The sequence below is a fragment of the Aotus nancymaae genome, unplaced genomic scaffold (assembly GCF_030222135.1).
Source record: "Aotus nancymaae isolate 86718 unplaced genomic scaffold, 86718_ANA_hifiasm-v0.15.2.pri h1tg000014l, whole genome shotgun sequence".
Taxonomy (NCBI): domain Eukaryota; kingdom Metazoa; phylum Chordata; class Mammalia; order Primates; family Aotidae; genus Aotus; species Aotus nancymaae.
In genome coordinates, this window is record NW_026988425.1 from 38,303,203 (window position 1) to 38,327,597 (window position 24,395).

Below are 24,395 nucleotides of genomic sequence, written 5' to 3' on the forward strand. Positions count from 1 at the left end.
TCCCTTGCTGGGATTACAGTCATGCACCATCATGCCTGGGATTACAGTCACGCGCCATCATGCCTGGCTAATTTTTTTGTATTTTTAGTAGAGATGGGGTTTCTCCATGTTGGTCAGGCTGGTCTCAAACTCCCAACTTCAGGTGATCTGGCCTGCCTCAGCCTCCCAAAGTGCTGGGATTACAGGCGTGAGCCACCATGTCCGGTCCCTTTGCCACTTTTCTACCACCCCTGATTTCCTCCAACCCTCAAACAATCCCCGAAGGCAAGAGGCAGGAAGACAGCAGAACAAGGGAGAATGTGGGTGCTGGGGGAGGGAATAGGAGAGAATGGGTTCTTCCCTGAACCTTTAGGGAGATCAGAGTTGCAGAGGACCCCAAATGCCAGTACAAGGAACAAAATGGCAGAATTAATAACAAAAATTTGTCCCCTATCTGGAAGGAAGTCTGTCTCTGTGGAAGATGTCTTTTATTCTAGACTTAATTTCATATCATATAATGTATAGTCTAGGTTTAAAACAAGAGGCTGCATAGCAGCGTGACTAAGCACACAGACTTGGGAGCCAGGCGGCGTGGGTTTGAATCTTATTAGCTATTTAACCTTGGACAAAAGACATCAAAATTCTTTGGGCTTAGTTTTCTCACTTCCCTAATGGGAATAATAATGCCTAGTCATAGGGCTGTTAGGAAAATTAAACAACTTCCTACGTGTAAAGCACTTTAAAGAGTACCTGGCACATAGGAGGATTTCTGATTTTTATAAATCAAGTGAAACGTTAGACATTCTCTAGTCCCTTCTCTCGCTGCATCGGTGAGGAAATGGAAAGCAAGAGTTTGAAGTGGTATCCTGCTTATGTGACAATTTTATGTCTTGGATTTCATGGGGGAAAACCCATGAAATACCCTAACACCTGATCAAATTCAATGTTCTGGTTTTGGTTTAGAAAATATGAAAGTGGTAGATTTGGATTGGAACATAAGTCTCTCAGCTGCCAACCCAGAACCAAGAGGCAGTGCAATGTCAAAGTTAATAGCACAGGCTCTGGGGTTATAACTTGAGTTCAACCTTGACTTTGCCACTTTACTAACCACGTGATCTAGCAAGGTACTTATCCTCTCTGAGACTCAGTTTTCTTCATCTTTAAAATGAGAATAATAACAGTACCTATAGCTCACAGGGTTTTTGTTTGTTTTAAAATAAGGATTAAATGGGCCAAGATATGTAAAGTTCTTAGATAAGAATTGCATGTAATATGTATCTAATAATTATCTGCCATCTCTGTTTTTCTAATTCACTAGTCACAAAACATTATTTTCTCTAGGTGACCAAATTCCGAAGTTACAATCATTAACGTTATGTCCTAATTTTAAATTAAAGTAGCTAGAACTAACATACTCCTGAATAACATAGTAGAGTTACGGTATTTAAGTTTGGTTTACCTACACTGTGAGACTTTTCACTGGATGTTGAAAAACAGGGAAAGAAGGAGCAACAAGTTCCTATGCAGGACATCTTAGAGCCCCTTAGCCACTGATATGTCTGACAAATCAGTAGCCTGAACTCTGCAACTATCTAATCACTAATATTGGTTTCTTAGCTTTAGAGGTTGTTTAATCATGATCAATGTTAATATGTTTAGTAGATACAATTTCCAACACCCAGACTCACCCTTAATGGTAACAATAATAGGTAGATTCTTTTCTTTAATCATGATAGAAAAAGCAAAAATGATTTTTAAAATGGACATTCTCTCATTCTGATTTCATTGTAGATGGAATATTTTTTAAAATCTCTAGTACTTTGCTTTTTTACTTAAAAAAGGGTAGGGGTAATATATTCTTGGGTGATAGAGTGAAAAGTAAGCCTTCTACAACTCCTTAACTTAGTTCCCCAGTTCTAGAATAGGCTGATATCCTGATTTACCAGTACAGTATGAGTTTATACCTGTTGTTCTGGGATAATGACTAGCAATGTTCCTTTTTAATCTCAAAACTGATCTTCCATGAATAAACTACATGGTGACCTTCCCTAGTTCTCTTTAGTGGCAATCACTGTCACTAGTTTCCTGTGTATGTTGCTAACCAGTGCATATGCAAGCATAAACACACACTTATTCACATGCATACATCCTTCCTTCTCTCACTTTTCACACAAATGGGAACATCTACTCTGCACCTTGCTTTATCCTAGTGCTGATATTCAGTAGGTATACGTCAGTACAGCTGGATGTATGATCGGCAACCATTTGGACTGTTTGGTACCCATGCCAATTCCTGTTGTTAAATATTTTCAATATTAACCCCACTTTTTTCCCTTGCCAGTTGGACCATATTGGTGGATGTGATTTGCAGAACCTTTCTAACGCTTAATGATATCAAGACTGGGCTTCTACTTATTCATCAGAGGAGGTATTTCACAGTCTGGAAGACATCAGAGTTTATGATATTTTAGTAAAACAAAAATTTCATTTGCAATTTCTTTTCCAAAGCCATTTGAAGAAATTTGTTATTATTTCCACCTGCTATGTATCTATATAATGCTTAGTCCAGACTACTCACAAACTTTGCTCACAAACACAGACATAATAGTAGAAAACCTCTTCATAGAAATTAATTTCCATTAGCCCCCATATATTTTGCTCTTCCTCAGAATTATGTATCTTCAATGGTACAAATTTTACATTTGCCACAGACCTTGGGAAAATGTCTGTTAATAAAAATGCTTTTGTTATATCCTCCAGATTTCCAGTTAACAAACCCAGTTTTCAGAAAATCATTTTCAGTTTTAGCAATCTACATAAAAGTAATGAACTAAGTACATAGTCAAACAAAGGCTGAGATGGAATGAAGAATAGACATCCCATCTTTCTGTTCTAGAAAGAAAATAGTCCCCTTTGTAGTCAGTTCATTTACATAGTTTCGTGCAGAAAACTAAAAATATACTATCTCTATTATTGGGAACAGCATTTTGTTTTGTTTTAGTTTTGTTGTTATATTACTCATGGTTTAAAAGATTTCTTGGATATTATGCTAATCTAGTGGTTCTTAACTGGGGGCAGTTTTCCCCCCAGGGGATGTTTGTCAATGTCTGGAAGCATTTTTGACTAAAATGACCAACCAGGGAAGGGGTTGGGGCGGTCCCACCGGCAGCTGGTGGGTAGAGACCAGGGATGCTGCACATCCTGTCCTGCAGGAGAGCCTCCCACAAGAAAGAATTATCAGCCCCAAATGCGGATAGTGCCAAGGCTGAGAAACGCTGAGCTAATTCTATTGCTCTTCAATTACTGAAATTACCTTATCAGAAAGTCTGCTTTTAATTTTTTTTTTTTTAACCAGAGACTACACACTAAAACCTACAAATAACTGTACAGAAACTAAATGATGTAAAAAGGCCACTACCAGCAATGGTTTTTAAAGTTATCCACCTTTGAAAGTCTCATCATTAGAATGTTCTTTAAAATACAAAAGAAGTAACACTTCATAAATCATGAATAACTAATGAATTTAAAATGAATTTGAAGCCAGATTTTACCTCCGTAACATGTGTTTGCATCACTTTTGCAATTAAAGCAAGAGGAGAATGAATCACTGCTGTGGCTGCTGTTACTATTCCCTGTATAAAGCCCATCAAAAGAGGGAGTAAAATGACTTCACTTGATTGCATGTAATGCTTCTAATCATGAGGGAGGCAGTAAATGAATAACAATAGTTTACCCAAATCAGTTTTTCAAAAAATCTTTGATAAATTTTTACCATATGTGGAGTTTCTTTATTTTTATGTTGAGATAAAGTCATTTGTTACCTGTGACTTATTTGGTCTCAACTGCTGGTTCTTCTCATGGAACAAAATTTGTTTCTGCCACTGCAGGGTTACCCATAATAGGACCCCAGTACAATGACATCAGAGGACAACAAGATGCTATGAGGGGGCTCATGAGTACAGGAGAAGAGGTTTCAGGAAGCCCGCCCTCATCCTACGTAAGGCTTCAGAGATTGTAGCCAGGGCGGGTGAAGATGGTACGCTGGTTAGGAGGCCCAGCTTCTGCAGGGATGATGCCTTTTGTTGCTCCAACTTAGGACCTGCTCTGCCAAGACCTGACCAGAAGGCATAACAAAAAGACTGAGGAGATAGAACGTTCTCCCCTAAGCTGGAGAAACTTACCATCCTTGAGGCAGGAAGCACACTGGCAAAAATTTGTAGCAGATTCAAGCAATTCAAATTTTTGTAGAGCAATAGGATTCAGCAATAGGATTCTGGTTTGCATTGCCTAGATTAAAGACAATAACACACATGTCCACCATGACCAAGCCCTCCACCCCTTCTCATCACACACAACACACACAGAATGCATGCACGTGTGCACGTGCATGCACACGCGCGCGCGCGCACGCGCACACACACACACACACAGTCTTTTCTCTTTAAAGAGACTTGATCTGTTCTACCCAGTAAACCTGAAAAGGGGAATGGTTTTAAGCTGAAAATAAACTTTCATAACACTCTTTACTATTAGAAATGACATTTAAAAACTACTCCAACTTTATAGTTAATAGTAGCTGGCTGAAAATACTACTTCTGATGAGAGCCTTCACAAGCATGGTAGATAGCAAGTTCCACTATAGATAATAGGACCATAGTAATATTTTCATCTCCATTAACACTGTTTAAATATTTAGGTTCTTAGTTTCTGGTTTTTGGTTTTTTTTTTTGAGACAGAGCCTCCCTCTACCACCCAGGCTGGAGCGCAGTGGCGCGATCTTGGCTCACTGCAACCTCAGCTTCCAGGGTTCAAGCGATTCTCGTGCCTCAGCCTTCAAGTAGCTGGGACTAGAGGCTCGCACTACCATGCCTGGCTAATTTTTGTATTTTCAGTAGAGACAAGGTCTCACCATGTTGGCCAGGCTGGTTTTGAACTCCGGAACTCAGGTGATCTACCCACTTCGGCTGCTCAAAGTGCTGGGATTACAGGTGTGAGCCACTGCACCTGGCCTATTTAGATTCTTAATGAATTATATTTTGCATGTCGGTTCTCTGTTTCCCCAAGTAGATGTAAAAGCAGGGACCTGGTTTTATTTTCCCTCCTCAACAGCAGTTCCCTTCCCGGCACACAAACACACCCCTGATCCTGGCACATCTCTTTCCATAATATGCATTGAACATACTGGCTGATGGACTGAGTTTACTTAAATTTCACTTTGATTGATCATACAGATGGGAGTGGAGGAAATGATTTTCTTAGTTCCTTTGTTGACCTGCAGTCAACAATAGAATATCTATTTCATTGCAAATGGGCTGTGATGGATTCCAATCGGCTGAGCCTCTGAGGCTGGAGAGAGCACCAGGCTTCTCTTCAACAGGATGTGGGAACTTGACTCTCACCGCAAATTAAGTGCTCAGGGCAGGAGCCCGCTGCTGCAGGCTCTGAGTGAGGGCATGGGTTGGAGGAGCTGGTGGCGGAAGCAGCGGTGGTAGCCCTGATTGTGACAACCCCTGTATGTTTTTCTGTAACTTGTGAAGGTGGAGATGGAACTGCCAAAACCCCGACAGCCAGCAATGCCCTGTCTGCTATGGCCTTGACTTGCAAGGTGTCATGTGGAAGAAAACACCTGAATTAAATGGGGCCTTTCTGGGTGGTGTGTGTGCCCTGCCAGGTCCCCTCGGACCTTGGCAGAAAACCTCTGCAAATGTCACTGTGCAGCATCTCCTGGTCTGGTGTTATTCCGAGCACCGATGATCTGGGCCCTTCTCTTGTTTCTACCGTGTTCTCTCCTCTAGAGTGAATTAGAGTACAGGAAACAAGATAGCCTAGCAAGTAGTAAAGCTTTGATGGTGATGGCCCACCTCCCAAATGCTGGTGCCTTATATTCTGTATAAGGCATGAGCATCAGTTGGATTTTTGTGTACCCTCTATTTTTAGAACCAGGAACTTGACAGTCACCATCATTCTACAAATTCGGACCTTCAACCTTCTCTTCCTGGTTATCCTACAAAATAACTCCTGTACAAATCGTTTTGACTTTGCCATGGCCTCTGAGGGCTTAAGCATAAATGGATAAGGAAGTTAAATACAACTTTCTAGCCAGGCATGATGGTGGGAGGATTGCTTGAGCCCAGGGTTTGAGTTCAGTTTGAGCAACATAGCGATGCTCTGTCTGTAATATAAATATATACACATAAATATATATATAACTTTCTACGTGTTTCTGAGGTTTGTTTTACTATACATTTTTGAGTTCTTGATGAGGATGGAATGGCAATAGGATGTAGAGAATATAGAGTGAGATGTATGTAGATAGTATAGAATGACAAATGGTCCTAAAACCACTTATTTTTCTTATTCTATTTTATAATTTTTATGGCAAATTTAACTTACATTTGTTTAGGATAATTCACTCAGCTGCATGAACTGAAAATACCAAATTAGAAAATAGTGTTTCAGGGCTGGGCGTGGTGGATCTTGCCTATAATCCCAGCACTTTGGGAGGCTGAGGCAGGTGAATCACGAGGTCAGTAGTTTGAGATCAACCTGGCCAAAATGGTGAAACCCCGCCTCTACTAAAAATACAAAAAAAAATTAGCCAGGTGCAGTGGTGGGCACCTGTAATCCCAGCTACTCAGGAAACTGAGGCAGGAGAATTGCTTGAACCCGGGAGGTGGAGGTTGCACTGAACCGAGATTGCCCATTGCACTCCAGCCTGGGCGACAGAGAAAGACTCCATCTCAGAAAAAAAAAAAAAAAAAAAATAGTGTTTCAGGAGTTTACATTTTGACTAATGAACTTGTAGATAATTCAAAAATATTTTCATAGATTCTTATTAGTGGCTTATTTCATTCTTAGGATAATAGTTAATGTACACTTCACAATACAATATAAGTTCTTTCATTTTTTCCTGTTCCTCCAACCTCAAACAGACCTAAATTTCAACTACTATTTCTTATGGGTATTCTATTTTCATGTATACACTAACAAAAACTTTATTTTGCTAAGGACATTTGAAGTCTGAAATAAAAATCCTTGATGTTTGGGAAAGATACTGTTTGACAAGGGAAAAATAGAAATGTTATACTTCCGTTTTTTTTTGTCAGCCCTTGTGTTACTCCCAACAAACACAAAAACACAGACATACAGAGACACATGCTCCTGGGCAGTGCATTTCTTTTCTACACTTAACATGATGTTAGAAACTGAAAGCTTAGTGTCTACATGGAGTGAAGTGGGGGTGAAGGGATGAGGCTATCTGTGGGGTTTTCTAGAGACTTCCTTCCCAGCATGTGAAAAGATCTGTGTGAAAATTGCCAGGAAGAGGAAGAACTTAATGAGCTAACCAAGACAGGTGGCAGCAGCTGGGCACAGTGGGTGGCTCAGGCCTATAATCTCAGCACTTGGGGAGGCTGAGGCAGGAGGATTGCTTGAGGCCAGGAGTTTGAGGCCAGCAAACAAAGCAAGGCCTCATTTCTACAAAAGAATATGCAATATTAGCCAGGCGCAGTGGTGCATGCCTGCAGTCCTAGCTACTCTGGAGGCTGAGGTGGGAGGATTGCTTGAGCCTAGGAAGTCAAGGCTGCAGTGAGCCACGAATGCACCACTGTACTCTAGCTTGGGTGACAGCATAGCCTTGTCTCAAAAAAAAAAAAAAAAAAAAAGTTAGCAGCTTCTAGTCACTACAGATCCAGAGTTTGATTTGAGGAAAGTCAAAGCTGTACATTAGAAATGGAAGGCTATGGAAGATTCCACAGAGAGAAATGGTACTTTGAAACCTCACTCTACAGACCATGACAGTGTGAATATCCTCCCTCCACTCTAACCCTCCCTGTTTTACCCATTCCATTTCTTCTCCTTTTGAGCTTTGAAGAAAATGCATTCAGTATTTAGTAATCAAGATTAAAAAATATAAGCACCTCATACCTCTTAACTCACTTTTTCTGATAACCGCACAGTTACAAGACTCTGCCATGAGATAAGCATCTTCTCTCACCTTGGTCATCATAGCACTCTTCACTTTGGGTTGCCCTTTCTTTTGTTAAAATTATGATATTTTCATTTTCGAGTTTTCCATGTGTTCCTTCTTCCCTTAGCACCCAGTCACTCTCTTTTCCCAGGTATGCTTCTCTTTCCAAAGCATTTCGTTGCTTCAGCTGCTCTGCGCTCTCACTTGTCCATTCATTCATGAATTCATTCATTTTCTTCTGAGTGTTCTAGAGACTCCTTGCCTATGTGCTAAATCTAGTGTGTGGCACTTTGCCATGATCTAGATTAACATCTGTGCTTTACTAAAATCACTTTTCTTGGCGAACAAATCACCTTTACACACCCCCTGTCAAAAAAAACCCAAACTCTAAGTATACTCATATAATTATTAAAAAAATCTAGAGTTTAATAGTTTATACCTATGCCTAATTTCATTATTAAACTAATAATCACATGTTAAAATGAAATTTCATTTATCTCATTTGATCCTCCCAAAGCCTGGTTAGTTCTTAGTGTTGTTAATATATAAGCATAAACTGAGTCACCTAAGCTATAGCAAGTGGTAGGATGAGAACCAAACCTCGGGTCTGATTCTAAATTCTGTGCTCACCCTATAGGCCATAGGAACCATGACTTCCATTGTCTTTCTCATGTACTTACTAGTTAGAGTTTAAGTTCTCACACTCAAAACTTTGGCAATTTCTTATTTTATACAAAATGCTTTCAACTAACTCTAGCAATTGACCTCCTGCCCAAGAATCCCTGGTCACTGCAAGGGATGTGACAATGTTTGTCCTACTTCTGTTGTGATCCTGGCAGATCTAAGATGAATGAGGAGACAGAGCAAGACATAGGGTTTCTAGGGCTCAAGGACAAAACAGCCTGATTGACTTTCAACATCGTGGGGAATCTAAAAAGGGGAAACAGCTAAGAGAAGACAAACAATTCTGTATGTTTTAAAAGACGTCTAGTCTCTGTGTGTGTGTTGGTATGGGGGTGGGGTGTTTAGGTAGATGACTCTATTAGAGCTTTTTAAGCCCAACCCTGGTTCCAAACAGCTGCCCCCTGGAGTTGGTTACACGAACCATCTAACTGGCAGTGTAGAGTCTCAGGACACCATTCTGGTTCATTCATTGTCTGCCCGAGATGGTGCTTATTGTTTGTTTGGCTGCAGCTTCAAACTTACTACCAGCGGGTGGTTGAAGAGGGGCATAAACAGATGCTACAGGAGAAAGAAGTTATAATCTGGGAAGTTCCATGGCAAAAATAAGATTGATAAGAGTGCATTTATATATAATAACTTCTGTCTGAATAAAAAAGTGAAAGAAGTGTTAACAGCTTTGGTTAGTTCAAAGAACAACAAAAAAAATGAAACACACCAAAACCCTTTCCTGTGTTGTGCTTTTCTAAATACTGAATGGTTCTTAGAAAAATACTATTTCACATCCATTTAAATGGCTATAATTATTTTAAAAAGTAGAAAATAACAAATGTTGGACAAGATTTGGGGAAATTGAACCCTGGTGCACTGCCGGTGGGAATGTAAAATAATACAGCTGCTGTAGAAAACAGTATGGTGGTTCTTCAAAAAATTAAGCGTAGAATTACCATATGATACAACAATTCCACTCCCAGGTATATACCCGAAAGAATCGAAAGCCATGTAAATGAATGTGAGGTAGTATTTCATTTTGGTTTAAATTTTTAACTAAAAGAAAAATCTATCTAGAAGTAATAGATGACTCTCTTTGTGGTACTTTCGTTCTTTTGAAAACCATTTAGTATTTAGAAAAGCACAACACAGGAAAGGGTTTTGGTGTGTTTCATTTTTTTTGTTGTTCTTTGAACTAACCAAAGCTGTTAACACTTCTTTCACTTTTTTATTCAGACAGAAGTTATTATATATAAATGCACTCTTATCAATCTTATTTTTGCCATGGAACTTCCCAAATTATAACTTCTTTCTCCTGTAGCATCTGTTTATGCCCCTCTTCAACCACCCGCTGGTAGTAAGTTTGAAGCTGCAGCCAAACGAACAATAAGCACCATCTCGGGCAGACAATGAATGAACCAGAATGGTGTCCTGAGACTCTACACTGCCAGTTAGATGGTTCGTGTAACCAACTCCAGGGGGCAGCTGTTTGGAACCAGGGTTGGGCTTAAAAAGCTCTAATAGAGTCATCTACCTAAACACCCCACCCCCATACCAACACACACACAGAGACTAGACGTCTTTTAAAACATACAGAATTGTTTGTCTTCTCTTAGCTGTTTCCCCTTTTTAGATTCCCCACGATGTTGAAAGTCAATCAGGCTGTTTTGTCCTTGAGCCCTAGAAACCCTATGTCTTGCTCTGTCTCCTCATTCATCTTAGATCTGCCAGGATCACAACAGAAGTAGGACAAACATTGTCACATCCCTTGCAGTGACGAGGGATTCTTGGGCAGGAAGTCAATTGCTAGAGTTAGTTGGAAAACATTTTGGATTAGAATAAGAAATAAGAATAGAGTTTAAAGGAAAACTAAAACAAAGTTTTGAGTGTGAGAACTTTAGTAACTACATGAGAAAGACAATGAAAGCAGAAAATAACAAGTGTTGGACAAGATTAGGGGAAATTGAACCCTGGTGCACTGCTGGTGGGAATGTAAAATAATACAGCTGCTGTAGAAAACAGTATGGTGGTTCTTAAAAAAATTAAGCATAGAATTACCATATGATCCAACAATTCCACTTCCAGGTATATACCCAAAAGAACTGAAAGCAGGCCTTGAGCAGTTATGTGTATATCCATGTTTATAGTAGCATAATTTATTTTTATTTTTATTTATTTATTTATTTATTTATTTATTTTTATTTTTATTTTTAATTGCATTTTAGGTTTTGGGGTACATGTGAAGAACATGCAAGATTGTTGCATAGGTGCATATGTGGCCGTGTGATTTGCTGTCTTCCTCCTCTTCACCTATATGTGACATTTCTCCCCATGCTATCTCTCCCCAACTCCCCACCCCCGACTGTCCCTCCCCTATTTCCCCCTAACAGACCCCAGTGTATAGTGCTCACCTCCCTGTGTCCATGTGTTCTCATTGTTCAACACCCGCCTATGAGTGAGAGCATGCAGTGTTTGATTTTGTGTTCTTGTGTCAGTTTGCTGAGAATGATGGTTTCCAGGTTCATCCATGTCCCTACAAAGGATGTGAACTCATCATTTTTTATGGCTGCATAATATTTCATGGTGTATATGTGCCACATTTTCCCTGTCCAGTCTATCATTGATGGGCATTTTGGTTGATTCCAGGTCTTTGCTATTGTAAACTGTGCTGCAATGAACATTCTTGTGCATGTGTCCTTATATTAGAACGATTTATAATCCTTTGGATATATACCCAGTAATGGGATTGCTGGGTCAAATGGAATATCTATTTCTAGTAGCATAATTTATAATACTGAAAGGTGAAAGCAACCCAAGTGTCTGTTAATGGATAAACAAAATGAGGTTTGTAATACAATGGAATGTTATTCAGTCTTAAAGAGGCAGGAAATTCTGACGTGCTATAACATGGAGAAAGCTTGAAGATATTACACTAAATGAAACAAGCCAGTCACAAAACAACAAGTATTGGCCAGGTGCCGTGGCTCCTGCCTGTAATCCCAGCAGTTTGGGAGATCGAGGTGGGTGGATCACTTGAGATCAGGAGTTCGAGACCAGCCTGGCCAACATGATGAAACCCCGTCTCTACTAAAAATACAAAAATTAGCCCCATGTGGTGGTGCGTGCCTGTAATCCCAGGTTACCTGGGAGGCTGAGGCAGGAGAATCACCTGAACCTGGGAGGTGGAGGTTGCAGTGAGCTGAGATCGTGCCACTTCACTCCAGCCTGAACAACAGAGCAAGACTCTTGTGTCAAAAACAAAAAAAATAAAAAATAAAAAATGCCAAAAAACAATATTGTGTGATTTCACTTATATGAGGTACCTAGAGTAGTCAAATTCATAAACACAGAAAATAGAATGGTGGTTGCCAGGGGCTGGGAGGAGGAGAGAATATGCAATTAGAGTTTAACGGACATAGAGTTACAGTTGGGGAAGATGAAAAAGTTCCTGAAATCGATAGCGGTAATGTTTGCACAACAATATGAATGTATGTAATGGCACATTTTACATTATATATATTTTGCCACAATAAACAATTCAGTAAGCATGTTAAAAAACAGTGTTTGAAGAATTATAAATTTAAATTAAATGTAACAGTGGATCAATGTCAAACATCTAATATGAATAAAGCATAAAAAATCCATTTGAGAAATATAAGCACAATTCTCACTGTCTAGGTTTTTTTTTTTTTTTTTTTTGACTGATAGGATAAATAAAAGTATTTTGAGTGGTTTTCCTTGAGATGATGTTGGAGAAATGACAAGAAGCTCGTTGTGTGGTAGGATGACCCTGGGGGACTTTTTTTTAAAGCATTGCTTGCTGTGTGGCCCAACCCATCCTGCTGTGCTCCTCTCAGGGATCTTTAGGTGAACTCGCCAGCCCAGCCAGCCAGAGGTGCAAGGAGGAGAGTGTGGCATCCTGTGGTGTATTCAGAGGCAAACATTATTAAAAACCAGTGGGATCCTGGATCTGTCTTACTCTGATCCTCACATCTTTATTGATCAATTACTACCAGAGGAGTGGCAGAAATTCAGTGGCAAGGACTGGGGCACCTTTTGGAGGGTATCCTGATTTAGCATGAGTGAACAGGATTAGAGTGCAGATGTTGGTTGCTTGTCCATAAATTATGCCCATGTCTATGCCAAGAAGACACGCCATGTATCAGAACCTGTGAATGTGATCTTATCTGGAAAAAGGGTCTTTGTAGGTGTAATTAAGGATCATGCCATGGAATCATTCTGGGTTATCTAGGTAGCACTACATCCAATGACAAGTGTCCCTACAAGATACAGAAGAAGAGAAGACAGCAGAAGAGGAAAGGGCCATTTCACAAGAGAGGTAGACGTTTTAGTGATGCAGCCACAAGCCACGGATCCCTGGAGCTATCTGAAGCTCAAAGAGGCCGGGAATGAATCCTCCCCTAGAGCCTTCACAGGAGCAGGGTTCTGCCGACACCTTGAGTTTGGACTTCTGGCCTCCAAAACTGAGGGAGAAGAGATTTCTGTTGCTGTAAGCTGCCTAGTTTGTGGTACTTTGTTACAGAAACCACAGAAAAATAATGCACAACCTTACAAAGCTCCCAAATTACCTTTATCATGTGTGTGTAATACAATTTTTAATATTATGTATATTTATATTCACATATATTAGAAATCTCTAATATAAAAATAGTGGTATGTATATAACTAAAACTCTTCCTGCAGCTCCCTCCTTTGTTCACTCTTTTGTTTGTTTGTTTTCACATTTTAAGTTGTCTCTGGGATACACGTGCAGGTTTGTTACACAGGTAAATGCGTGCCATGGCGGTTTGCCGCACCTCTTAACCCATCACGTAGGTATTAAGCTCCGCATGCATTAGCGATTTATCATGATGCCCTCCCTCCGCCTGCCTCCCAACAGGTCCCAGTGTACGTTGTTCCCCTCCTTGTGTTTGTGCTGGATTGCTACGAATGTCCAAGGGTCTATGTGGGTGAAGTTTAGGAAGAAGGAAAGAAAAATTGTTCCATGATTAGTTTTTGCTGCACCACCATTTGTTGCCATATCAGAGGTGACATCCCAGCTGGGATTATCCCTGGCTTGGAAAGACTGAATTAGGGATTAGTCACAGGCAGCAGGTGAGCTTTGGTAGTAGCATTTTACCTGCACTTAGAAGCAAAGTCATTTACTGCTCTGACCAACTCACATGGCACAGGCTGCAGCCACGTGACTAGTGAAGTATGTATTGAATTTATAGAGCTAAATGGTTTTCCTCATTTCTTGCCTGTTTAAAGAGGCTGGTTAGCAGAAGTAGGAAAATAAGACAACCACTGAGCTTTCCAAATTTATCAGAGAAACCCCAGACTAACTTCTGATGGGGAAATATTCCTTGACGTCCAGAGCTTCCCACTGGATTTTCATTTCTGCCCAAAGACATTCTTGGTTTTTTCTTAGTGGCCAATAGAGACCATTCTAACAATCACTTCTTATCAGTCAGCAACCATATAATTATTACCTGGGACATGTTTGGCCCTGGGCTTTGGTAAAAAGAAAGGAGACACCAATGGGCCTTGAAAATAGAACAATTTCAATTGGAAGCCTGTAAAAGGTTTAGAATCACAACGATTGAGAAATTAAAAAAAAAAGAAAGAAAAAAACAGTAAACATCAGCCAACGAAGGCCCTTCGTTTTACAGAAAAGAAACCGTGTAAGGGGTCTGTCTAAAGTCGTACAGCTGGGCTAACATCTGGGTCTCTCCCTTGCTCATCCTCTGAGCTTTCCACTGCGCTATGCTGCCTGACCTGTGGCGTACCAGCTTCTACAGCAGCTTACTCTTAAAAAACAGTCACAACAAGAACAGAGGGTAACGCAGATTGCCTTCCGTGCCAGGTGCTGTGTTAGGTGATGATGCTGTCATCACTTCATAACAGATCTATGGAGACGTTACTGTTACACGCATTTGACAGATAAAGAAACTGAGTCATGGAACCATTTAGGAACTTGCCCAGTTGGTGCATGGCAGAGACCACCTTCAAGCTCAGGATCTTGATTCTGGGGCCAGTCTTAACCTCAAACCTCTGAAATCACAGCCTAAACCTGCCAGCGAGCCATGGTTCACTCTTGTTCTTAGAAATGGTCCCTTAGAGGCAGCCTCTAGTAACACTTCAGAAAAATGAAATACCATTTCTACATCCCTGACCTCTCTCTCTCTCTTGTTAACATATTATATAAATGGTGGAAAATGTGATTTTTAAAGCACATTGAAGCTGGTAAAAGATTCAAAGCCACCGCCTGCACTTACTCTGTGGACCACTAGATGTCAGTGTGATTGCTCTATGAAGCAGCCGTAACTTCCCATTGCCCCAGAAATCAGCTGCGGCAGCTTCCGAGCCTCCGGACTCCAGCAGAAGCTGGGGGGAATTTGAAACCCAATGGTAGTAAGCAAATGATGGACACAATAATCAGGCAGTGTGGATTCCAACCTTTAGAATAATTTCTCAAGGGAAATGAAATCCTTTTTAGCCTTTCCTTTTGGAAACAGATGGCCAACTTTTTCACGGCGTGCCTTACATGCGCCGTAACTGCTTTGATATCCATGATCACGTTTAACGGCACATCATAAAACGTGGTTTTATTGGAAAGAGAAACCTTATCCTCCTCCTCCTCACCTATCATTTATGATTAATTTCTTAAGGCATTGGACTATTCGAAGTGAGTGCGTCTCACCTTGTATGGGAATATTTTGCTCTACCTAAAACTCCCTCTGGCGTTTTCATAGCATGGGCAGAAAAGCACAGCCACGACTTCGCTCTTCCAGTGATAAAACCATCTGTTTTCCATACAGAATTATTTTTATTTAATGCCAAAAGATTGAAAATGGTGAATATTAATAATCTATTATTTTACATTCGTATTCAAAAAGTGTATATAGTTTTATCCCCTCAATAACTCCATGAGATGTTATATTATTATTCCCATTTTTAGATGAGAAAACTGAGACACAGAGGTTACACAGCTAATAGAAGGCAGAGTCAGAGGCCCATTTCCTTTTAATTGCTTCACTAAAAATCTACTTAAAAGGAAGGGAAAAGGCCTTGTGAATTTTTCAGAAGAATCAGCAATGTACACAAGAGGGTCAAAGGCTCCGATGAAAATTTGGAGTTACTCGTTGCTTTGAAAGGCCTCATTGGCTGATCTGCAGCTGTTTGTCATCATTTATCCAGTTTGCCAGTATTCCTTCTGAGAATATATAATTGATGGTGGTATAGTCCCTTTCTTTAGTCTGTAGAAATCTCACATGAATCCTCGCCTCTTGCCAGATCTTAAGGTTTGGAGGCAATTGAAAGTTACTCTTTCTCATCAAAAGGATGGACACATGTTTGTCAGGAACCAGGATGAAATAAATCATCTGTGCCCAGCTCTGCTGGCAATAGAACCTTGTTTCTGGTTTCACTGCAAAACGTTATTTAACACTAGTGGCACCAGAGGTTGCAACAAGAACACACGAGAGGCCTCATCCAGTTACGAAAGAGCAAGTGACAGACACATTCCCCGCCACATTTTTATCTGCTTATCATCCTTTTGGCTACAATGAGGCTGAGTTTTAGTGTCTCATGTTCATTTCTTTTGCTATTTTCCAACAGAACATGCGTTTCCTTCAGTTATTCAACTAGCACAGTCTGTGCTGCCAGAATCTGGAAGTGGTGCTTTTTTCCTTCTATAAAAATTTACACATTTATTTGAAAGAAGAATTTACACATTTAGTATAGCTGTTACCTGACTCCTGCAGAATAAGGCGGGAGGATGGCCTGCTTTAGTAGATGTTCCTGGGCCAGCACCTGGGCTCCACTCACTTTTGGCTGTTGCATCTGCTCTGCATGTAGAACTGAAGAAATGCGGTGGTTTCTGACGCCTGGCAGGGGTTTGTCCAGAGCAGTGGTTGAGTGAGCCACACCTCCCTCCCCCAACCAGCAGAACTTAGACAAGAAAACTTCTATTATGTCCTCAGGATATTGAGTAAGAAGGAGGGGAAAGGAGAACTTAAAAGTGTCTGTTCAGCCTGGATACTTCTGCTGACATTCCCACCAAGCATGTGATATTTAAAAGGGTAAAACCAAAACAAGGTTCTCCTGCCTGCCACCATGTTTATTCAAGAGGAAGAAGCTGTTAAGTTCTTTGGTCCCATAATCTTCCCACACACCTAGGGGTGTCACCTGCAGTGGAGGCCACGGTGGATGCTTACAATTAGAAAGGTCCACTGGAACATGTGGAATATTTGGAACCTAACTGCACCTGAGCTCAGGAGGTAAAGTGGGGTGCCTGACCATATCAATTGAAGGGTGGTCATGCATGTGCTGGAAAGTTCACTAGACTCACTCTGGCAGCTGTCTGTTAGACTATTCTTTAGGCTGGAAGAAATGGAGTATTTAGATGATAATCCATGTTAAAAGACTACCATTGGGGCTGAGCATAGTAGGTTATGCCTGTAATCTCAGTACTTTGGAAAGGTGAGGCAGGAGGATTGCTTGATACCAGGAGTTTGAGATCAGCCTTGACAGCATGGTGAGACCCTGCCTCTACAAAAATGCAAAAATTAGCCAAGTGTGATGGTGCATGCCTGTAGCCTCAGACGCTTGGGAGGCTGAGGTGGGAGGATTGCTTGAGCACAGGAATTCAAGGCTTCAGTGAGCTGTGATTGCACCACCATTGTATCCCAGCGTGAGCAACAGAGCAAGATCCTGTTTCAAGGAAAGAAAAGGAAGAAAGGAAGGAAGGAGGAAAGAAAGAAAAAGAAAGGAAGAAAGAGAGAGAAAGAGGGAGTGAGGGAGGAAGGGAGGGGAAAAAAAGACCAAAAGAAAAAGAAAAGAAAAGAAAGAATAGGAAAAGGAAAGAAAAGGAAATGAAACCCCCAAAACAGAGGCTACAATTGGGACTAAATGAGAATTTAACAAATTGTGGTTGTGAAATTAACCTCCCCTACCTTCCTTCTACTCATTCATTCATAAACATCAAACACTGTGTGGGTCAATTACTGGCCAAGACTAGCAAGATGGAGAAGACAAGGATTTTCCTCTTAGAGGCTTATGATCTTACAGACGTTATGCCAGAGAGGGTCACTTTCCTTCTGGCATGATTTTCCCTTCTTATAGAGTATTGGGGTCCACATGCCAATCTGGCCTGTGGCATGTCTTGTACAGACCTCAAGCCAAGAATTTCCATTTTTTAAGAATTGTAAGAAAAGGGAGAAGAAGCAAAAGAAGACAATGATGATAACAATGAAGATGACGTGGCTGAGACTGTATGCGGCCTGAAATATTTACTATCTAGTCCTTTGCAGAAAAAGTTTGCCAAAAGTTTAAGATGCTTATTCTATCCTAAGAGATCTCTGGCTTTTCACCTGGCCCACAGCTTCACAGGAAAAGGCATTTTCTAGTCACTCTTGCCATTAGATTTGGCCATATGGTTAAGTTTTAGTCAATGGAATCTACGGAGAAAGGGTCTATGTAGCTTCTTGGTGGTGCCCTAGGGGAGGGACCTATCATGCTTTCCCCTCCCTTCTGGCTGGGATGCTGCGGGGGCCTGAGCTCTTCTGGTCCCTGATGACTGAGGTAACACTCTAGGAAGAGTCAGAGTTAGAAGATAGAAGGACCTGGCCCCGACAGAGGAGACAACCCCATTGTCACTGGATTTTGCTAGATGCTTATAAATAAGGGAACAGGAGGAAAGACATTTAACTTTTAAAAATCAGTGTTATGTTGCGTCTCTTTTGCTGCAACCAAACATGTATTATAACCACTGTAGGGATAGACACTGCATAACCAACCATGACACGCTGTGATGAGTGTTAAGCTCCAAGTATGAATAAAGGTCTCTGGAAATACCCAGGAATATGCAAGTCCTATTTGTCAGGGCAGAAGATATGAGGAAGAACTTACCTAACCTGGGACAGTCGATTTTGGGCCATGAAGGAAGCCTAATTGGAATTTGGGATTACTTTTTTTTCTTCTCCCCTCTGCCAGCCTCTCTCAGACGGCCAAAACAAAATAAAACAAAACAGTCCACCCAAAGCAATCCACGTGCCCTGCCTTCGTGGAACGCACTGCCCACCTCTCCTCTTTCACCTGGCTAACCCCTGCTCATGCTCCAAAGCCCAGTGTAGATATTATCTCCTTTTGAACTTTGTCCCACAAGACTGGGTAAGGCCTTCCAAGCTCTGGCCTCTTGTGTTCTCTTTAAATTGTTGGAGACATGTCTGTTTTTCTCACTAGATCATGAGTTCCTTAAGGGTTGGTAGTAACTGTGGCTTATTTGTCTTGGATTTCTAGCTTCTAGTACATTGCCTGGCACACAGAAGGCACTTTATAAGCATTGAAAAAATTAATTTATTAGAGGCCAAGGGCAGCTTTCTGGTTTGTGGGGCTGCTGCTGTTTTTTCAATGCATGTGTTCTAGGAAAGGAAAGGTGAGCCAAGCAATTTATATCTCTCAGCCCGTGTATATTAAGAGTATATACATTTATAAAAGTTTGTTTTCCAAAAAGGCAGAAAAGAAATGTACGTATTTAGAAAGTTTTAAAAAATTGAAAGTTTCAATTGATGTGAATGGTATCTATGCTTAGTGTCTGAAAAGTTTTGAAGATTTAATAAAAACAACTAAAATGCTATGTGGTGCGTTTAGTAACATGATGGTATGTTTCCAAAATAAGTGGAAGTTTAGATACTCGCTCAGATTTATCTTATTTTGAGCATTTCTTAATACGTAATAATAAATACCCATTTTTCTATTTTAATAAAATCTTTACACACAAAGGAAAATTTGTGCAATAATACTATTTGATTACAACAAGATGATGATGCTAATAATTATATTTGAATCTCCCCTTGTCACTCTGTGTTATGTCTTTTATAATCAATAAAAGAGGGAGGGTCACAACACGCACTGGGGCCTGTCGGGGTCGGGGGACAGTCGGAAGGAGAGCATCAGGAAAACTAGCTAATGCATGCCGGGCCGAGGACCCAGGTGATGGGTTGGTAAGTGCAGCAAACCACCATGGCACATGTTTACCTATGTAACGAACCTGCACATCCTGCACATGTATCCTGGAATTTAAAATTAAATTAAATTTAATTTAAAAATTAAAATTAGAAAAAGCAAAAGCATTGCTTTCAATGCAAACCTGTTTCATGCATGCTTTGGCTCATGCAACCAGTTTTCTGAGCTGGCAAATTAATGTAAGACATTTAAGACACTGTATATAGTACTAGGATTTTCCCCTTTCATTTAGAGGAAAATACAAAAATATGAGGAGCATATTTTCCTTTACATATAATTCTTCTTGAGATGGTGTTAACAGAAGGTGAAGTTGGAAAGAATCACTTGTATTATGTTTCTAAAGGAAACCATTAATGTAATATTGTTATTATTTGAATATGAAGTTTTCATTATTTTTGTGGCTATTCACTAAAGGCCTTCATAAATTACAGGGAAACCTGAGTAATTAAATAAAAAAAAATCATTCAAAGGCTTCTTAAATAAAGTTTTTGGTTTTACATCTGCTACAGAATCATAGCTAACACCTCAGTGCTTCTGGATATTTTATTAAATGTTTAGAGCTTCCACTGGCCCATGCAAGAGTAACTCTAAGCAAATGATGAATGTCTCAATGAATAGCTCACTCTTTGTGCACATGAAAACTAGGCTGCCACTTCCCTATCCTGTGCAGCTCTATTGTGCAACACGAGGAAATAAAACCCTAGGTAAGAGAGCTAGAGTTGCAGGCGGGTGTAGTAGAGATGGAGAAGGTCAGCTTATTCTCCACTCACTACTCCAAATATCAAATATCCATTTCCGATACAAGAATTTCTGTCTTATAACCCAGCCCAAATTTCTTGCTGTCCCTATCTCATCCCACACTCCCCTCTTCTCCAGGTTGAGAAACCCTACCCTGTGCAGACTGCTCAGTATAATGACGACTTTGAGGCGTCAGGCTGTTCATGCCTATCACTTGTCAATATGCTTGCTTCTCTGTCCTCTAAATTAAATATTGTACTTATTGTTGTACTTATTAGCAATTATATTTTCCACAGTTAAAAACATGATAGGGTTAATATTCTCAAAGATGTAAATAGCACGGAGCCGATCGCCATTCCAGCTATCCTTCAAGGAAAGGTGATGATCTGGTTCCGGTGGCCAAACCAGCTCTGCTGTGCCAGTTAAAAGCCTCCAGTGGTCTGGGAGTGATGGCTCACGCCTGTAATCCCAGCACTTTGGGAGGCCGAGGTGGGCGGATCACGAGGTCACGAGATCGAGACCATCCTTGCCAATATGGTGAAACCCCATCTCTACTAAAAATACAAAAATTAACTGGGCGTGATGGCGTGTGCCTGTAGTCCTAGCTACTCAGGATGCTGAGGCAAGAGAATCACTTGAACCTGGGAGGCAGAAGTTGCAGTGAGCAAAGATCGCATCACTGTACTCTAGCCTGGCAACAGAACCAGACACCGTCAAATTAAAAAAAAAAAATCCTCCAGTGACTTACTCAGAAAACAAATCATGAATGTGTTTTAAAGTGAAATGATTTGTCCTCCAACCAGCCTTTAGCACATTCCTGAGGGTTTCCGTTACTACAGGGATTGGGTGTCCTGTGAAGATGGATGGGAAAGGGCTGCCACCTTCTGCTTGCTCGCCAAGGGAGTGGCTTCCCAGGCTTCGCCACTGCTCCAGACTAATGAGCAGCAGATGAAGCTCCATTGAGTCCACGCCTTTTGAAAGCTTGTGGTTGCCCTGCCAATATATGCTGGGTTGTCAAGAGCTCTGTCTTTAAGCCAATCGCATCCTGATCACAGTTCATTAAAGGTGTGTATTCCTCTAGGTGAGCTCATTTTCTGTTGTCAGAAATCACTCAGTGCCCAAACATATTAGTATAAGAATGGATTGTGCAGGAGAGAAGAAAAAAATGGGTTCTGCTTATTTTCTTTGACTTTAACACTTACTTCCCTTTACTCAACTCAACACTCATGCACACATATCAGAGAAACATTACAATCTGCAAGCTGCAGGACTGGCTTCTATTTAATGTGTAAACACTGGATTTCTTTCTTTCTTTCTTTCTTTCTTTCTTTCTTTCTTTCTTTTTCTTTCTTTCTCTTCTTTCTTTCTTTCTCTTCTTTCTTTTCTTTCCTCTTTCTTTCTTCTTTCTCTCTTTCTTCTTTATTCCTTTCCTTTCCTTCTTTCCTTCTCTCTCTCTCTCTTTTTTTGGTTCACTCCATTGCCCAGAATGGAGTGCAGTGGTGCGATCTCAGCTCACTGCAACCTCCACCTTCTGAGTTCAAGCAATTCTCTTGCCTCAGCCTCCAGAGTAGCTGGGATTACAAGCATGCACCACCATTCCCAGCTAATTTTGTATTTTAGAAGAGATGGGGTTTCTCCATGTTGGTCAGGCTGGTCTTGAAATCCTGACCCCAAATGACCCACCAGCCTCAGCTTCCCAAAGTGCTGGAATTACAGGCATGAAAGACCACACCCATCCCAAAAAGTGACTTTTCTCTACTTTCCTTTATCCTAAATCCCTCTAACCTCGACCTCTTTTCTCTAACCTGCTTATTCTTCCTGCTTTCTTCCAAGTAGGAAACTACTTGGTTAATATCAGATATTTTTCCATCTCTACACTTCTAAAATTCTAGAAATGCATTCACATTAGGAAAAGTTATAAGGAACTTGAATACCTTCCAGAGGTTTTTGCTACATGGGGTGTTACTAGTGGACAAAACCTTATAAAAGATGTCAGCAATGTTTGAGAAACGGTGGTATGAGAACTGTATCTGCTTCCCCACTTCACATCCTTGAGTCTCTTCCTGATTTTCTGCCACGCAGAAAAGTGGTCACAGAAGATTTCTGGTTTTGTATAGCTATCAGTAAAATATATTTGAGTATGCACTGCAAAAATGTGAATATTTATTAATGAACCCATATATATTATATGTATGCATTAGATGTGATGTGTGTGTGTGTGTGAAAATATTTTAATTGAGAGACCATTAGGCTGGGAAGGCACCAGAGTTTTAGGCTTTTATGTTAGCAAACCAAAGCCCAATGTAAACAATAAACTTTACCAATTAGAATGGCCAACTAACTTCTAAGTAAAGACTTTACCAATGAGATACTGCCAACTAATGTCTAACTAGTCTTTTCACTCTAACCAGTTCAAATACATTATTTTTGGCTTTTTTCTTAGTGCACCTATGAAAACTCACTGCCCACGATGCTGGGGTGGAGCTTTCTGAACCTCTTGTAGTTCTGATGCTGCCCAATTCATGTATTATTTTGTATTCAAATAAACTGTTAAAGTTATTTTGTCCAAAATTTTTCTTTGAACAACATACACATGTATTACATTATGAATATACTTAACCATTATAAAATACAAACAAAATAGAAAATAAAAGAGGATATTTTTAAAATATAAGATTTCTAACAATTTCTCTTCATGCCCAATGAGTTGTCTTGAACCCTCCTCCTGAGATATTCACTTAATTTTGGAGGCAACTGATAAAAAGAGTGGAGGGAGAAAATCATAGTACTAAAAGTAGGCAAAGCATACAGGGATCTTTCAACAAAACTACAGTGCTCACCACTGGTTGGTTCTACTTTTTTAATAGTGTTAACAAGTTCCTTTATTCAGCATGCAAGTGTGTACCAAACCCACCGTCTGATCTAAGGCTAGTTTCATCACAGCATTTTGTCCCAGCTGCAGGCCTCTCATGGGTCCCTGATGCACATTTCTGAGTCTCTCTTTATTGCTCTCCTGCATGTTAGACATTCAAGTGAAAATGTCTGTTATGTAGCCACCTTCTGTAGCCACATTTCAGTCTTGTGTAGATGGAGCCTGTTGAACATTCAGGTGAAAATGTCCCTTATGTATAATGAATGTCCAGCAGGTACCATCTACACAAGACTGAAATGTGAACTGAGGATCAGATTTAGACTCCTTTCTCTGACTCACATGCTCATGTCTAATCCGCATGTCCTGTTACTACTGTCTCCCAGTGTTGTTTGAATCCAGCCTTTTCCCTCCTGTCTCAGTGCACTGCCTTCATCACTTCCTGCCTCTTTAACTGCAATGGCTTCTTATGGAATTGTTCTGCCTCTAATCCTTTCTTTGCAGCACTATCAACGTGATCTTCCTATGATCAACTGGACGATGTTTGCTTAAGCCTTTCACTAACTCTCCAAACTTTTAGAAAAAAAAAATCAACTCTTTAAGAGTACATGCAAGGGTTTCCTTCATCAGACCTTACCACCTCTTCACTCGCCTGTGGCATTGCTTCTACTTCTCTCACTCCATGTCTTCTTCCCCATTGTCTTGCCCTTTGCTAATCCATCCACCTTGGCTTCCCAAAGTGCTAGGATTACAGGCGTGAGCCACCGTGCCCGGCAGCAAAGGATAACTTTTAACCAGAGCAATAATATTATTTTCACCTTCTGGCATTTGGGAACGTGGCCATACAAATCAGGATGAATAGAACTACGTTTGGTTGGTAAATAAAGACGTAACCTCAAAGGAAACACAATGAAATCATGATAGAGACTGTCTTTGGGAAGCAATGGTGATAAATAGGCTTGAGGAAGAATGATGACTGAATTTCAACTTGATATATATTGTTTATTCTTTTCATATTAGAAAGACTTTATGACAAAGTCTTTTTGCCAAAGCAAAGATGACAAAATCTTGGCCAATTCTTAGTGATGAATCCCTTGTTGTTTCTTATATATTCTGTTTTCTGTATTTGTGAAATTTCTC

General features: G+C 40.4%; 1 protein-coding gene across 3 annotated transcripts in view; it reads right to left on the bottom strand.

The window, feature by feature from the left end:
• Positions 1 to 24,395, bottom strand: part of FYB1 (FYN binding protein 1) — a 157,925-nt gene that overhangs the window by 96,129 nt on the left and 37,401 nt on the right. Inside the window, exon 1 of one of the 3 annotated variants that reach the window (XM_012460043.3) lies at positions 16,374 to 16,560. The exons of the other annotated variants lie outside the window; for them this stretch is intronic. The gene's annotated coding sequence lies outside the window, so the exon portion shown is untranslated. Of the gene's footprint in view, positions 1 to 16,373; positions 16,561 to 24,395 lie in introns of those variants that run through there. 3 annotated transcript variants of the gene reach the window in all.